Source organism: Moschus berezovskii, chromosome 6 (assembly GCF_049115385.1).
Source record: "Moschus berezovskii isolate FMDL1 chromosome 6, NW_MosBer_1.0, whole genome shotgun sequence".
Classification (NCBI taxonomy): Eukaryota; Metazoa; Chordata; class Mammalia; order Artiodactyla; family Moschidae; genus Moschus; species Moschus berezovskii.
Window position 1 is genome coordinate 88,761,837 of NC_142465.1, and position 17,631 is coordinate 88,779,467.

Consider the following 17,631-nt stretch of genomic DNA (forward strand, 5'->3'; position numbering starts at 1 on the left):
CTTAATGCCCGAGGGTCCCAGATCTACTCTCGGTCCTCTATTCTTTTCTCTCCATATTCTTACCTTTGATGATATCATTCAACTTGTAACCTGAAATGCCATATACTTGACAATTCCCACATTTGTATTTTTAGCTCAGACCTCTCTCTGACTTCAGCCTCAAATTCAGATGCCAACTCAACACCAGCACTTGGGTGTAGACAACTTGAGCTCAACCACCCTCAAAAGGAACTCTTTTTCTTTCTTATTTATTTTTAATGGAAGGATAACCACAATATTGTGTTGGCTTCTGCCATACAGCAATGTGGACCAGTCACAGGTATACATATGTCCCCTCCCTCCTGAGCCTCCCTCCCACCTCCCACCCCATCCCACCCCTCTAGGTTGTCACAGAATCCTGGTTTGAGTTCCCTGAATCATACAGCATATTCCCATTGGGTATCTATTTCACGTGTGTGAGTGTATATGTTTCCATGCTACTCTCTCCATTAATCCCACTGTCTCCTTCCTACCCCACCCCAAGTCCTTAAGTCTCTTCTCTATGTCTGCATCTCCACTGCTGCCCTGCAAACAGGCTCCTCAGTGCCATCTTTCTAGATTCCACATATATGTGTTAATATACAATATTTGTTTTTTTTCTTTCTGACTTACTTCACTCTGTATAATAGGCTCTAGGTTCATCCACTCCACTAGTACTCATTTAAATGTGTCCCTTTTTATGGCTGAGTAATATTCCATCATGTATGTGTGTGCACACACACATACATACCATAGCTTCTTTATCCACTCATCTGTCAATGGATACTGAGGTTGCTTCCATGTCCTAGCTATTATAAACAGTGCAGCAGTGAGCACTCGGGGACACACGTTCAAAAGGAACTCTTGATCTTACCTCCCTAATCTATTGCACCCACACTCTTTCACCTCAGTTCAAACCATCCAGAATGCATCCTTTTAGGTGCTTAGGCCAAAATGCCTACAGTCAATACTGACTCCCCTCTCTCATTACCCATTACCCAATCTGTCAGAAGGTCCTGTTGGCTCTGAGTCTATCCACCCTACCATACTCTCCACTTGAATCACTCCAACTGCCTCCTAATGAGTCTCACTGCTTCTCCCTGCACTTCCTTCACCTTCAAATTGATAATTCCCAACACAGAAGCCAGAAAGAAGAGAAATAAAAGAAAAAAATATGAGACATGAACTTAAATTTGTAAATAACAAGACACTTGAAGTACAGCTGACCCTTGAATAATCTGAGTTTGAACTGTGTGGGTCCACTTACAGACGGATTTTTATTCAATAACTACTACATGATCCACGGCTGGTTGAATCTGTGGATGCGGAGACACAGCCATGGGACTTCAGCAACCTCAGATTTTGGTATCTGTGGTGGGTACTGGAACCAATCCTCCACTGAAGGATGGGTACTGAAGGGTGACTATAACTAACTATCACACTTACACCTATATCATGATGAAGTACAGGCTACTAACAGGTAAGCTGATAGGAAACTCAAATACTGTAAAAAGCACTGCTGTCTGTGACACAGGTTTTTTAAGACTGGGACAATACTTTTTCAAATTCTAATTAAATATGTTTTCCCTTAATTGGGGCTTCTGTAGTGGCTCAGATGTGAAGGAAATACTGCTGCTGCTGCGTGCTAAGTCGCTTCAGTCGTGTCCAACTCTGTGTTATCCCATAGATGGCAGCCTACCAGGCTCCCCCGTCCCTGGGATTCTCCAGGCAAGGACACTGGAGTGGGTTGCCATTTCCTTCTCCAATGCATGAAAGTGAAAAGTGAAAGTGAAGTCGCTCAGTCATGTCCGACTCTCAGCGACCCCATGGACTGTAACCCATCAGGCTCCTCCATCCATGGGATTTTCCAGGCAAGAGGACTGGAGTGGGGTGCCACTGCCTTCTCCAATACTACTAGGGAATACTACTACTAGGTTAATAGTAAAAGTCACTATTTATATTTCTACCTCTTCATATAATGAAAAGATTGCGAGTACACATTCAAATGACCCTTGGAAGCAAAATGGAGTAGAAATGGCAGTTAATATCAGCCTATTTTTCTGAAAGGCATTATTTGTTGTCTTAAAAAAAAAAAAGCAACCTTTAATGATTTCATCCCTCACACAGTCCCCATTCTGACAAGGCAAAATTTGCAAAGAATCTGCACAGTAACATTGTCCAGTGGCTGGAGCAGCTCACAGGAGAAAGTACTAAAGTGAATGGAACATTAAATCAACTGGCTAGAAATACTATAGCTTTCAGTGTTATCTGTTTATACCTAGTTTTTATAGTGAGAACGTTTTAAAGTAGCAATCTCCTTCTGAAGAGCAAACACATGTTAAATATTTAATTTCTTGAGACTATAATGAAATCATCAAGAATGAAAAGCGTGAACAAAATTTTTCCTTAGCGATATCTGAAGTTTAGGTTACTCCAAAGCATCAATATTTCTACTTATCCTCCAACTAGAACTTTATTTACTTATATATCATTTTGATCCATTCAATTACCATAAAGCCCAGAGCCCCTAAAAGGAAAGCTTGTTTCTATCAAACTAGAAAAAGAACACTGTTTTTAAAAAACAGTCATCTGTTTCTCATCCATATTCATCTTCACACCAAGATGTACTTGTTTATCCCCAAACACATCATGCTCCTTATGTGCCTTTCTAGGTTCTGTATATGCTATTTCCCAGGCTATTCGAGAAGGCCTTCTCCTGCCTCCCTGCAGACCAACTCATCTTTAAACAGTTGGCTCAAATGACCTCCACAAACAGTCTCCCTTAACCTCTGCAGCTGCAGTGCTCCCCCATGGGCTCCCACAGCACCTCCTTCATTGCACCTTTTTTCTTTTTAAACTTTTTTATATTGGGGTATGGTCAGTGGCTCAGATGGTAAAGAATTTGCCTGCAATGCAGGAGACCTGGGTTTGATCCATGGGTTGGGAGGATCCCCTGGAGAAGGAAATGGCCACCCACTCCTGTATTCTTGCCTGGAGAATTCCACGGACAGAGAAGCCTGGCGCGCTAGTCCACGGGGTCGCAAAGAGTCGGACACAACTGACTGACTAACACTATTACTATCATGGCTGATTAATAATGTTGTGACAGTTTTAGGAGAACAGCTAAAGGACTCAGCAACACATATACATGTATCCATTCTCCCTCTCATTTCACTAATGCATAATTTATAACATGACCATAACCACTTACCTATCTAGCCCCTAGTAAACTCTCTGTGAGTCAAAAGACTGGGCCGTGCCATGTCCAACAGAACTGCTGATGAAGAGAACAGCTATGGAAGATAATGGTGAAAGGCTCCGATCATTTTACAAAAGATCCAAACTTGGAGGTCTACTATTTCCTCCAGTTTTGTGTTGGGACTTCCCTGGTGATTCAGTGATTAAGAATTCACCACCAATGCAGGGAACACAGGTTTGATCGCTGGTGGGGGAACTGAGATCCCACATACCAAGGGGCAACTCAGCCCTTTCACTGCAATCAGAGAAGCCCATGTGCTTCAACTAGAGAAGTCAGCACATCACAACTAAGATTCTGCATGCCACTACTAAGACCCAATACAGCCAAATAAATAAATATCAAAAAAACAGAAAATCAAATTTGGTATATATACTACCAATTATCCTATCAATTTAAGGTTCAGCTAGTAGATTTTTTCCCCAGGGAAGAAATACATCTCTACAACTGACATTTAAAACAAGTGCCTTTGATTCACACAAAGTCTATTAAATACATATAAACATTCACACTTACCAGATATTTACCAGAAAAAAAAATTTCCCTATTTAGATTATGATTCATCCAAAAAGAAGTAAGTACACACACAAAAAAGCATACCACAGACACTTCACAGGGAAAGTGGGTGTGGTTACTGAATACTACAACTCATGCCTTTCAGGGTCAAAAAGTGCTTGAACTTCGGCAAACTCCAAGAGATAGTTAGGGACAGGGAGGGCTGGCGTGGTGCAGTCCATTGGGTCATAAAGAGTCAGACACGACTTGGCAGCTGAACAACAACAACAAGACTAAACTCCCACTGTAAACTGCAGAACCATGTGTGCAGTTAGTTTCTATTACCACCTACAATGTCCAGTCAAAAGATACAGAAAGGAAGTATGAGAGGTAAGTACATAGCACAGCAGAAACATCTATGCACAAAACTTAGCCACCAGAGCTACTAAAGTAATCTACAGAGATGGAGAGGGGATTTAAGAGGTATGCAATTACCAAATGTACACTCCATGCTTTATAAGATCACGGTTTCATTTCATCTTTACAGCCACCATGTAAGACAGTTATTGTTAACCTCAATTTTAACGGTTTAATGATTTCCGATAAGTCCTGAAAGATAAAAGCAACCTCACTTGTCCCATGTGCCCCCATCCCACTCAATGGACAATGGCCCAAGTTCTCTGAGCCTGCACCACAAATCAGGTACTAGGGATGTATATACACCTGGGGTGACCACTCATCCAGGTTTGCCTGGAATAGCCAGAGTTTACATTGGTATCCCAGCATGATTATCACTAGCACCATCGTTCACAGAGTAAAGAATGTGCCTACAATGCAGGAGACTGGGGTTCGATCCCTGGGTCAGGAAGATACCCTGGAGAAGGGAATGGCTACCCACTCCAGTATTCTTGCCTGGAGAATTCCATGGACAGAGGAAGAGGAGCCCAGCAGGTTAGAGTCTATGGATCACAAAGAGTCAGACACGACTGAGTGACTAACCCTTTCACTTCGCTTTCACTCTCTAAAGAGTCTGGTTTGAACAATTATATAGTCTCCTTAAGCATAAAAGAAAGAAAATCTATTTACATAAAAATATATCTAGCCTTTGTCTGAAACGAGACTGAAGCATTTGGGGAGAGCAGCACTATTTTGATAAAAATGATAACCGTTATCATTCATTGAATTTTTCACATACAAAGTCCTTTACATATGTAACTTACTCTTCAGTTCAGTTCAGTTGCTCAGTCGTGTCTGACTCTCTGTGACCCCACGAATCACAGCATGCGAGGCCTCCCTGTCCATCACCAACTCCCAGAGTTCACTCAAACTCATGTCCATAGAGTCGGTGATGCCATCCAGCCATCTCATTCTGTGTCGTCCCCTTCTCCTCCTGCCCCCAACCTTTCCCAGCATCAGAGTCTTTTCCAGTGAATCAACTCATCGCATGAGGTGGCCAAAGTATTGCAGTTTCAGCTTTAGCATCAGTCCTTCCAATGAACACCCAGGATTGATCTCCTCTAGAATGGACTGGTTGGATCTCCTTGCAGTACAAGGGACTCTCAAGAGTCTTCTCCAGCACCACAGTTCAAAAGCATCAATTCTTCGGCAATCAGCCTTACCCAACATCAAATGAGAAAAAGGATTCCAAATAACACAGCAAACTGAATGTTACCTAGACTGGTGCATTCAGGTAGATGGAGGCACTGTCTCAATTCACTGGGATAAAAACCAGGTCACAGACAACGACTCTGCTAAGACGAGAGTCACTGGTGCAATCAGGAGGAGATGTGGTCAGTCTCACATAATTACATACTAATCTCATTTTCACAAACTCAGCCAAATGCAAACCAGCAATAAATATTCACTGTAATATTCAATGTGTAATCGGATAATCATATTTGCCTTTAAGATTATTCTGGTGATAAAAGGAGTCAACTTGTAAAGAACCTTGTGTAATACACACACACATGTGCGCAGACGTGGCAACTGTTATATAATTTAAAAAAAAGATACAAATACATGTTCCTTGCATACAAAGATACTCAAGAAACTGTTAACAATGGTTACTTTCAGTTAAAAGATGAAAAATGAAAGAAGGGAATCTTATTTTGCATTTTATCCCTTTCTGTACATTTTGTACTTACTGAATTACTTTAAGTTAGCAATTCCTTTCAATATAGAAGTTAATCCTTAGTCACAAAGGGGCTGTGGTGCCCTCAAATCTATAAGCATTACTGGAAAATATAAGGTCATTGTTAAGAGTCGTATTCAGGGGAAATAGCACAAGTAAATTAACAAGGTGATACTTCAGCATTGAGAGGTACAGCATCTCTGTGAAAAGAAGGAACTGGGAACAGAAGGGAGACTGGTTAGGACAATCTTGTTTATGAAGACTAGATTAGAATAGGTATATTTCCTAAAAATTCCTTAAATTTCTTGCTCAGGTATAATCACTGTAAACAAAGTGGAATGGGGAAGTGGGGCAGAAATAAATCACGAATCAAAGTATCTATGAAATTAAAATAAACATCCTAATTCTCTCATTCAATCCATAAAGATTTTATTAAGTTTGATTCAATGTCACTGGCAATCAATCCTGGAACATTTAGACTGCCGTGACACTTGATATCACAGGCACGGGGAAAGGGAGAAGGAAAGGGAGAAGATTTAAACATAGGGACCCACTGCTCTTTATCATTCCCAGGGATGCTGGGTCCCACTCTGGGGAAGCACAATCCCAGATACACAGGTACATGCCACAGTCTAATAGGAATGGCAACCTGGGAATGCAGACTATTCAGCCCTGCCCAGAGACTGATGATCCCTTCAATACTTGATTCCGTGTATAGTCCATCTCAAGAAATATGTCTTTATGGTAAAATTTTCAATAAGGCATAGGATGAATCTCAGACATGGTCACAATCATGGTCAAACTTTAAAAAAAACAATCTATTTTCAAATTTCTGAATACAAATATATTTGTTTTAGAGAACCTGTAATAAACTATCTACAGATAAACAGGTAGGTAGGTAAGACAAAAAGATTCTAGTTCTGGCCACAGAGTAGTCTATCTTCTAGTTGCATTACATGAGCACTTTGATCTTTCTTATTTCTCCCAGGGCCAACATTAGGAATTACATACGTCTGCTTATGTTACACTTTGCATACAGGTCACTCATACCACATGATATTAAAGGTGAACAAACCTTTAGGTCTACACCTGTTTGTATTTTTGTTTAAACTGTCCACTGCTGCTGCTGCTGCTGCTGCTAAGTCACTTTAGTCGTGTCCGACTCTGTGCGACCCCACAGACGGCAGCCCACCAGGCTCCCCCGTCCCTGGGATTCTCCAGGCAAGAACACTGGAGTGGGTTGCCATTTCCTTCTCCAGAACTGTCCACTAGGAATTATTTAATACAATCTAAGTTTTCTTTAGGTTGTTACAGAATATTGAGCAGAGTTATACAAGAGGTTCTTGTTGGTTATCTATTTTAAATATAGTAATGTGTACATGTCAATCTCAAACTCCAAAGATATACAGGGGGCCAAGAGGCACAAGAAAAGATGCTCAACATTGCTGATTATTCGAGAAATGTGAATCAAAACTACAATGAGATATTACCTCACACCAGTCTGAATGGCCATCAACAGTAAATGCTTGAGAGGATGTGGAGAAAAGGGAACCCTCTTATACTGTCTGTGGGAATGTACTCTGAATAGTGACTATGGAGAACAGTATGGAGGTTCCTTAAAAACCTAAAAACAGAGCTACAAACTAATTTTTTTCAAAAATACTTACTGATTTATTTTTGCTGCGCTGGGTCCTCGTTTTGGCGCATGAGCTCTTGGCTGCAACACGGGCTCAGTAGCTGTGGTGCACAGCCATAGCTGCCCAGCGGCATGTGGGATCTTAGTTCCCAGACCAGGGATCGAACCCAAACACATGTCCCCTGCACTGGCAGGCGAATTCCTAACTACTGGACCACCAGGGAAGTTCCTATGAACTAATTTTTAACTGGGCATTTATTTTCTTACTGACTTGAAGGAGTTCTTTACATACGGGTATTAACTCTAAAAATATATATGTAATACTATTCACACATACACACACATACACATATATAGAGAGAATACTTATTTATGAGTTGACATACGCAAATTTTAATTTTCTTTAATGTAACTACATATATAAATCATTCTCTTCTTAAATCTTTACATCGGTATTTTAGTTTATCTTTCCCTAAACCCCAAGTCAGTTATTTCTGAACATTCTCTTCTAGTGTATTTATTACTACATTTTTATATTTGTTAGTTGTTGTTTTTAATCAATATAACATTCTTCTGGGCTGTCTATTCTGTTTCAAGTATTGTTCTACTTTATGCTATTTTTGACATCATGCTATTTTTGAATCACTATTTATTAAAAAGCAGAGAAACTACTTTGTCCACAAAGGTCCGTCTAGTCAAGGCTATGGTTTTTCCAGTAGTCATGTATGGATGTGAAAGTTGGACTATAAAGAAAGCTGAGCACTTAAGAATTGATACTTTTGAACTGTGGTGTTGGAGAAGACTCTTGAGAGTCCCTTGGACTGCAAGGAGATCCAACCAGTCCATCGAAAGCAGATCAGTCCTGGGTGTTCATTGGAAGGACTGATGTTGAAGCTGAAACTCCAATACTTTGGCCACCTCATGCGATGAGTTGACTCATTTGAAAAGATCCTGATGCTGGGAAAGATTGAGGGCAGGAGGAGAAGCAGATGACAGAGGATGAGATGGCTGGATGGCATCACCAACTCAACGGACATGGGTTTGGGTGGACTCTGGCAGTTGGTGATGGACAGGGAGGCCTGGCGTGCTACAGTTCATGGGGTCGCAGAGGCAGACACGACTAAGCGACTGAACTAAACTGAGTTTGCCTTTATTATTCTTTATATAAATATTTATCAGCTCTTATTTATAAATATGAAATTCAGAATCACTGACCTGTAAAAAATTCCTGCTGATATTTTGATTAGATCATATTAAACTTACAAATCGATGTAAAGAGATGGAAAATAATGAATTGTCTTCCATAGGGAGTCTCTGCATCCTGAAAGAAGGTTAATGGTTTCCTTCCTACATGCCACTTGCAGTTCTCACAAAGTTTAATCCTCAGCACAATTTTTGTTGCTACTATGAATGGGTTCCTTTTTTCTCACGTTTTGGAACAGGTTATTATTACTATATAGACCATGATATTTCCATTATTTGCATTGGAACTTTACTACAGTCTCATTGGTTTTAGTTGATTGTCTTTGTGATTTTTTTTCATTATCTACAAATAATTTTATCCTCCTTTCCAACCGTTTTCTCTCTTGCTCTTTTTTCTTAATATACTGATTAGGTATTTCAAAGATATTTTAGGCAGTAGTGTTGACAGCTAGTTTGCTGCTTATTCTAACAGAAGAAAAAAATCCTGTGTTTCACCATTATTGGTATTCTGGCTATTAACAGCTTGATTCCAATTTTGTTTATAAAATTATAGCTACTTCCCAGACAACAGAAAGAGCTGAAATATCTCTCAAAAGTGAGATAGGGGGTGATTTTATTTTGCTTCACATTTTCCCAGTAAATTATTGACTAGGTTTTCTCAATCTACCTTTCTATAGTTTATTTTATTTTAATTGGAGGCTAATTACAATATTGTATTGGTTTTGCCATACATTGACATGAATCTGCCCCAGGTGTACATGTGTTCCCCATCTTGAACCCCACTCCAACCTCCCTCCCCATCCCATCCCTCTGGTTCATCCCAGTACACCAGCCCCGAGCATCATGTATCATGCATCGAACCTGGACTGGCAATTCATTTCACATATGATAATATACATGTTTCAATGCCATTCTCCCAAATCATCCCACCCTTGCCCTCTCCCACAGAGTCCAAAAGACTGTTCTATACATCTGTGTCTCTTTTGCTGTCTCGCATACAGGGTTATCGTTACCATCTTTCTAAATTCCATATATATGCGTTAATATACTGTATTGGTGTTTTTCCTTCTGGCTTACTTCACTCTGTATAATAGGCTCCAGTTTCATCCACCTCATTAGAACTGATTCAAATTATTCTTTTTAATTGCTGAGTAATACTCCATTGTGTATATGTACCACAGCTTTCTTATCCATTTGTCTGCAGAAGGACATCTAGGTTGCTTCCATGTCCTGGCTATTATAAACAGTGCTGCAATGAAAACTGGGGTACATGTGTCTCTTTCAATTCTGGTTTCCTCGGTGTGTATGCCCAGGAGTGCGATTGCTGGGTTGTATGGCAGTTCTATTTCCAGTTTTTTAAGGAATCTCCACAATGTTCTCCATAGTGATTGTACTAGTTTGCATTCCCACCAACAGTGTAAGAGGGTTCCCTTCTCTCCACACCCTCTCCAGCATTTATTGCTTGTAGACGTTTGGATAGCAGCCATTCTGACTGGTGTGAAATGGTACCTCATTGTGGTTTTGATTTGCAATTCTCTGATTATGAGGAATGTTGAGCATCTTTTCATGTGTTTGCTAGCCATCTGTATGTCTTCTTTGGAGAAATGTCTGTTTAGATCTTTGGCCCATTTTTTGATTGGGTCGCTTATTTTTCTGGAATTGAGCTGCAGGAGTTACTTGTATATTTTGGAGATTAATCCTTTATCAGTTGCTTCATTTGCTATTATTTTCTCCCATTCTGAAGGTTGTCTTTTCACCTTGCTTATAGTTTCCTTTGCTGTGCAGAAGCTTTTGATTTTAATTAGGTCCCATTTGTTTATTTTTGCTTTTATTTCCAATATTCTGGGAGGTGGGTCTTGGATGATCCTGCTGTGATTTATGTCGGAGAGTGTTTTGCCTATGCTCTCCTCTAGGAGTTTTATAGTTTCTGGTCTTACATTTAGATCTTTAATCCATTTTGAGTTTATTTTTGTGTATGGTGTTAGGGAGTGTTCTAGTTTCATTCTTTTACAAGTGGTTGACCAGTTTTCTCAGCACCACTTGTTAAAGAGATTATCCTTTCTATATTTTAAAATTCCAATTTTATTATGTCTTTAAAAAAATCATCCATTTGATTAAGATTCTCAAACATATGTGGAGAAGTATATACAAAAGCATTACCACTTTTCATTTAGATAACTACAGTTACATCCCATAACTGCTCATTGGTATATATTTGTGAAATGAGACTAGCCATAAACTCTTCCAATTTATTTTCCATGTTTCCTAAATTGAATGGACACACACATCCTTACCTCACTATTTCTAAGATTTCTTGCTTCAGGAGAACACTTTTAACTCCAAATAATCTTGGTTAGCAATCAGTATCTTGCAGAAGGCAAGAAAGAAGCAAACCCTCAAAAAAAACTTTCCCTTTAGAAATATCGTACTGTTCCTTGTAAAAGATAACAGATCTAAACATAATATCTAGATAAAAATTTCTCAAAGTAAACCTATTCTGCTAATAAAAATGACCTTAATCCTCTTTATTAAAATATATTTATGCTTAAGACCACAGTCCAAGATGCCATAAAATATTAACAATCTGATATTAGGAAATTCACAACATCCCCAAATCACAGCTTCATGAAAACCAGATTCTAATGCTGTTTAAGACTTGCATGTTAATAAATGTGTGTGTCAATCTCTTCAAATCCTCAGCAAATCCTGTTTCTTTCATATTTCATTAAGTAACCATTATACGGAATCTGTCCTGCCATCTGAAATAGCTTGAGATACATTATCAGAAAAATATCAACTTCTAATACAAACAGCTACATTTTTCATTTTTACCCTACCGGGGAAGTTTCAAAGTGCTAAAAAATGCAAACTGCTAACCGTTTTCTAAAAACAGAAATGAAATAATTAGGTCACAATAGACGGCTCCTTTCTCTTAGAGAAAAAAGATGATGAATGCAACTGGAATGTTTATTGTCACTGAAATTCTTCAGGCCTGGATTCCAGGCCTTGATGCAGGTTACTATGACAACTTAAATTACAGAAAATATTCCCCCTTCTTCTATCAAGTTGCTTTCTTCACAAGACCATTTCAAGCCTCTGGAAGCCTGTATGGATCAATCTATAACAACAAAAAACATCTCTTTACAAGTTTTAACAAAATGTCCCCATCTAAACCCTTTAAACTAAGAACAAGCATACAAAAATAAATTCCATTAAATCTACAGGGGATAGAACACCTAACCTGAAAATGTACATACAAAGCTTCAAATATAAAATGCTGAGAGTACTCTGAAACTGCTCCCCATTACCAGAGGCACAGGGTGTATTACCACCATATGCTTCATTACAGAAACTATGGGAAAGTACTTACAAGGCAGTTTTGAAAGAAGATTATAGAGCTAAGCCTTGTTTACCATTATTTTCCCCTCACTAATGCTTTTTACAGGAAAGCACCAGAAAAGGAGTGTGGGGGAATACTACAGTGTTATTTAGAACAGAAAGAGAAGCATAAATAAGCAATCTGTAAAATCCAAACTTGGTTTTACCTAATCTTTTACACAAAACATGGGCTTTATTTTATAGTTAGCTCTCACACAGCCTCAACTTTATAAAACTAACAAAGATGCCTTTTGATAAATAACACTGTGAATTATTCTCTATCCTCTTTCTCTAAGAGAATAATGGCTTAGGAGAAATTGCATTGTGATGGAGAAATGTGATTTAGTAGAGTTATTCTGATTTTAAAGTCAGTAATGGACTGTGAAGAAAGCTGATCACCGAAGAATTGATGGTTTTGAACTGTGGTGTTGGAGAAGACTCTTGAGAGTCCCTTGGACTGCAAGGAGATCCAACCAGTCCATTCTAAAGGAGATCAATCCTGGGTGTTCATTGGAAGGACTGATGGTAAAGCTGAAACTCCAATACTTTGGCCACTTCATGCAACGAGTTGACTCACTGGAAAAGACTCTGATGCTGGGAAAGGTTCGGGGCGGGAGAAGGGGACGACAGAGAATGAGATGGCTGGATGGCATCACCGACTCTGTGGACATGAGTTTGAGTGAACTCCGGGAGTTGGTGATGGACAGGGAGGCCTGGCGTGCTGTGATTCATGGGGTCGCAGAGAGACGGACACGACTGAGCAACTGAACTGAACTGAAAAATTTAAAGTAGCTGCATTAAAAATAAAGAGGTAGTTTTACAATATAGCAATACTAAGAATTTCAAAGTTGGTTTTGCTGCTCATCAAAGTTAACATGACTAAAATGACTAAAATGTTTCATTTGAGAAGGCTAGGGAACTCACATATCCTGTTCATGTGAGTAAGCTGGCTCAGTATTGGGCACGGGCAAAAAAGTTTTGTTAGTTCAAACAAAGCTTTATTTAAAAAAGAAAAACAGAGCAGTATGTTAAATGCTAAAGGGGCCTCTTTGCTTCTGAAGTCAACAAAGATTGTTACTGAGCATTGGAGAAGAAACAGTAAAAAATGAAAACTCTTCAGCAGTAAACTCCAAGCAACTCAGATATCGCTGTTCTATTTGTATTAATAAATAAGTACTAGTGTTCCAAGAGAAACAAAATAATTGAAGCATTCAAATCCAAATGTATACAATCCTTAAATGTTAAACCTGAAGCACAGTTCCTTCACGGTATAACTTAAACATCAATCCTCCTGTATAGAAAATAATGAATGTGTAAGAGAAAGACCTATAGAACAGCTCCGTCAATAATAGGAGCTAAAACTAAAATTTAAGTGATGATACAATCACGGAGAGAACTTTAGTCAATGGAGCTACATAATACAATTCTTCCTTATGCTTTTTTTTCTTTTCCTATTTTTTTGATCATGCCCACTGCATATGCTTTATTTTTTTAAATTTTAATTGGAGGCTAATTACTTTACAATATTGTGGTGGTTTTGCCATACATTCACACGAATCAGCCATGGGTGTACATGTGTTCCCCCTCCTGACCCTCCCTTCCCATCCCATCCCTCAGGGTCATCCCAGTGTACCAGCCCTGAGCACCCTGTCTCATGCATCGAACCTGGACTGGCAATCTCTTTCACATATGATAATATACATGTTTCAGTGCTATTCTCTCAAATCATCCCACCCTCACCTTCTCCCATAGAGTCAAAAGTCTGTTCTTCACATCTGTGTCTCTTGGTTTTTTTCTTTAGACTGTATTACAAATTGCAGGGCTCAACTAGGATTTTTCAGTGCTCACATGAATATAATGAATTTACCTTATTACAACCAGACTATCCTTCATTCTCAACACTTGGAGCCTTCTAGTCATGGTTTTTGCTAATGCCAGAGCAATGCAGTAGAGTCCACAAGAGAACTGAACTGGTGCGGATGTGAACTTGTGGTTTTAGAAATCCACTCCTTCCACAGCCTAGCAATTACTAGAAGGCTCTAAGGGGAAATTAATTTATAGGAGACCTTCAAAACTCAGCATCTAGGCAAAAATGCAAGCACATAACTTTTGTAAATGAGGGACTAAGGAATTTATATGACAGCATGCTGGTTGGTGCCCTTAAAGAGTTTATTCACCTGTAAAATGTGAACAGTTTATTCGTAAGTGATTCAGTGACTACAAACAAGGTCAAATTATTTCCCCTCTTGAGACCAATAAGTCACCTTAATGTTCAAGAGACAAGAGACCATACACATTGAGCATACAAAAGTCAAGTGGAAAATAGTTGTATACTCCCACCTCAGGGGCTTTTGTATCCTGTTATTTAATGAAGCCAATTATTGACACTATTACATTCAGATAGAAACTCAAACTACAGGATATATTTCAGACTTACCAAGATCTTCTAATCTTCAACTGTTAGAAATTATTTCTCTGTTTTAAAAGAAATTGCCAATTTAAAGCATTAATAGAATAGTGCTCAGGAAGTCCAAGAATGGTGATAGAGCAGTTTGCAAAATTTTGCCTCAGACTCCAAGTTTGAATCTAGAATTTATTAGGCAGTGAGACAAAAGATACTATTGCTAACCACGCTTTGTACTTATTTAAATAAAGGGTTTACAAATGATGATTTGCTAGTGAACACAAGCTCTGAAAGTCTCTCAAAACTTTGAAAATTATTCTTTAAAAAGCCCCTGGAAGTGGTAGCCTTCTAGGATGTAGGAATGGAGTAGAGACTTGTAACTCACCTTCTCGTGCTGGAGTCCCCAGCGGGAGCAGAGTGAGGTAGTCTTGAAGAACGGTTGGAGCACCAGACAGGTATTCTAGGAGGAGCTACACGGGCACCTGAAAAGGTACACAGTGTTCTTACAATCCTGGCTAACTTTTATCTTTGACATGCTAAATCATTCCCATTTTAACTTTTAATGAAAGAGAAAAATACACAAGCTTTTAGCTTCAAATGGTTTTTCCAAAAAGAATTTTTCCTCCCCTCGTGGGCCCTCCCCTCTGGTCATTTGACTGCAGTGCTTGTGGGGTAGATGGGTTTGGTTTCAATTAGTGTGCCTTTGAAAGAGGAATTTTCGTTGTTTCTCTAAAAGGTCATCTGACGGGTCCATGGTGTTCTAGGAAAGATGTTGTGCCTTCTTTTTCTCCTGACCAAAGTTCTCTGAAATACCACAATAATTTCTTGAAAGCAGTTTAGCAATTAGACATTTGGAAAATTGCCTAAAGCCAGGGTCTAAAAATGAAGCTGAAGGGGAGAACTTGGGGTTTTCAGTCTTTAAAAAATAAAAACAGAAACACGCCACATTCTTCCTTGGTGAGTCCAAATGACAACTACTGGCTCACCTAAGAAACAGGGTAACTTGGCACCAGTTCTTTTGACCATTCACTTGCCTAATACTGTGAGAATGTGAAACTCTGCCATGACATTAGTTATAAAGAAAGCTGAAGACAGAAATCTTGGCCACAAGACGGGAACTGACGCAATTCTTATGTCTGCCACATTCAGACTATGCCCTTTGCAGACGTTTCTGCGTTTATTTATAGAAAGGTTGACTTTAGTAACAAGACCATGTTCCATTAACGATAGTTTGTAAAAATATACCAAAACACCCAACTACTTTTATTATGAATAGGAAATACCACCCCCAAAAGTTGACAGTCCTTAAAGTCTTAGCTATGACATAAAACAAAGTATCAAATTAGAAACAGTATAGAACTATCTGGTGGACCCCAAATCTGAGGCAAGCTATCAGAAAATATATACATTCCAAACACAACTGCTGCTGCTGCTGCTAAGTCACTTCAGTCGTGTCCGACTCTGTGTGACCTCATAGATGGAAGCCCACCAGGCTCCCCCGTCCCTGGCATTCTCCAGGCAAGAACACTGGAGTGGGTTGCCATTTCCTTCTCCAATGCATGAGAGTGAAAAGTGAAAGTGAAGTTGCTCAGTCGTGTCCAACCCCTAGCGACCCCACGGACTGCAGCCTACCAGGCTCCTCCATCCATGGGATTTTCCAGGCAAGAGTAAACACAACTGAGGAAAGGAAAATTAGTCCAAACTTCCCTCTTCAAGAGATTGCTGGGTTCTCCCTGTTCAGCTTCTACACCCCTGCGTGGAGACATTGCTTCCAAATCTGGTTACTACTCAAGAACTCCATATAAGTCAATCAGTTCAATTCAGTTCAGCTCAGTCACTCAGTCATGTCCGACTCTTTGCGACCCCATGAATCACAGCACACCAGGCCTCCCTGTCCATCACCAACTCCCGGAGTTCACTCAAACTCATGTCCATCGAGACGGTTATGCCATCCAGCCATCTCATTCTCTGTCATCCCCATCTCCATCCGCCCACAATCACTCCCAGCATCAGAGTCTTTTCCAGTGAGTCAACTCGTCGCATGAGGTGGCCAAAGTATTGAAGTTTCAGCTTTAGCATCGCCAACTAGATACCACAGAATTCCTGTTTCATCATCTTCTATCAGATGGGTTAGAGACTTCTGGCTTCAACAAGACCTACCTACCTCCACAAGAAGCTACAAGACAGACACAGATTTGAAGCTAACACCCCTTTGGTAAAAGAGCCTGTCCACGGAGTGTGACATTGTCCAAAAAGCAAGGAAGGGTCCACCCTGCTGGGAGAGAGGGCTGGCAGAGAACTGGGTGGCGAATTCAGAGCCACGTGAGAAGAGGCGAAATAGACTAATCACCCTGATTTCCACCTTGGACCTAGAAGCTATCTATATGTATTTTGGCTGGCAAAGCGATTCTTATTTATCTAATTCAGAATTTCTTTCCCCATCCATCTTCTTTTCTTCAAAGCCTCATCACTCTTTTTAGCTTTGCTTTTAAGCAAGTCTTTTGGAATTGGGAAGTGGGTACTTGAAAAGTAGTTTCTTAAAATTGACATTTGTTGTTGTTTAGTCGCATGTATGGATGTGAGAGTTGGACTGTGAAGAAAGCTGATCGCCGAAGAATCGACGCTTTTGAACTGTGGTGTTGGAGAAGACTCTGGAGAGTCCCTTATACTGCAAGGAGATCCAACCAGTCCATTCTAAAGGAGATCAATCCTGGATGTTCACTGGAGGGACTGATGCTAAAGCTGAAGCTGCAATACTTTGGCCACCTCATGAGACGAGTTGACTCACTGGAAAAGACTCTGATGCTGGGAAAGGTTGGGGACGGGAGGAGAAGGGGACGACAGAGAATGAGATGGCTGGATGGCATCACCGACTCTGTGGACATGAGTTTGAGTGAACTCCGGGAGTTGGTGATGGACAGGGAGGCCTGGCGTGCTGTGATTCATGCGGTCGCGGAGAGTTGGACACGACTGAGCGACTGAACTGAACTGAACTGAGTGTCCGACTCTGTGACCGCATGCACTGCAGCACTCCAGGCTTCCTTGTCCTTCACTGTCTCCCAGAGTTTGCTCAGATTCATGTCCATTGAGTCCATGATGCTATCTAACCA

The 17,631-nt window shown here is 40.0% G+C and overlaps 1 protein-coding gene across 3 annotated transcripts in view; it reads right to left on the bottom strand.

Moving 5' to 3' along the window:
* The window catches only part of RASSF8 (Ras association domain family member 8), a 140,546-nt gene that overhangs the window by 82,899 nt on the left and 40,016 nt on the right, over window positions 1-17,631 (bottom strand). For 2 of the 3 annotated variants that reach the window (XM_055395929.2, XM_055395928.2), the window contains exon 2: window positions 14,907-15,003. The exons of the other annotated variant lie outside the window; for it this stretch is intronic. The gene's annotated coding sequence lies outside the window, so the exon portion shown is untranslated. The remainder of the gene's footprint in view (window positions 1-14,906; window positions 15,004-17,631) is intronic. 3 annotated transcript variants of the gene reach the window in all.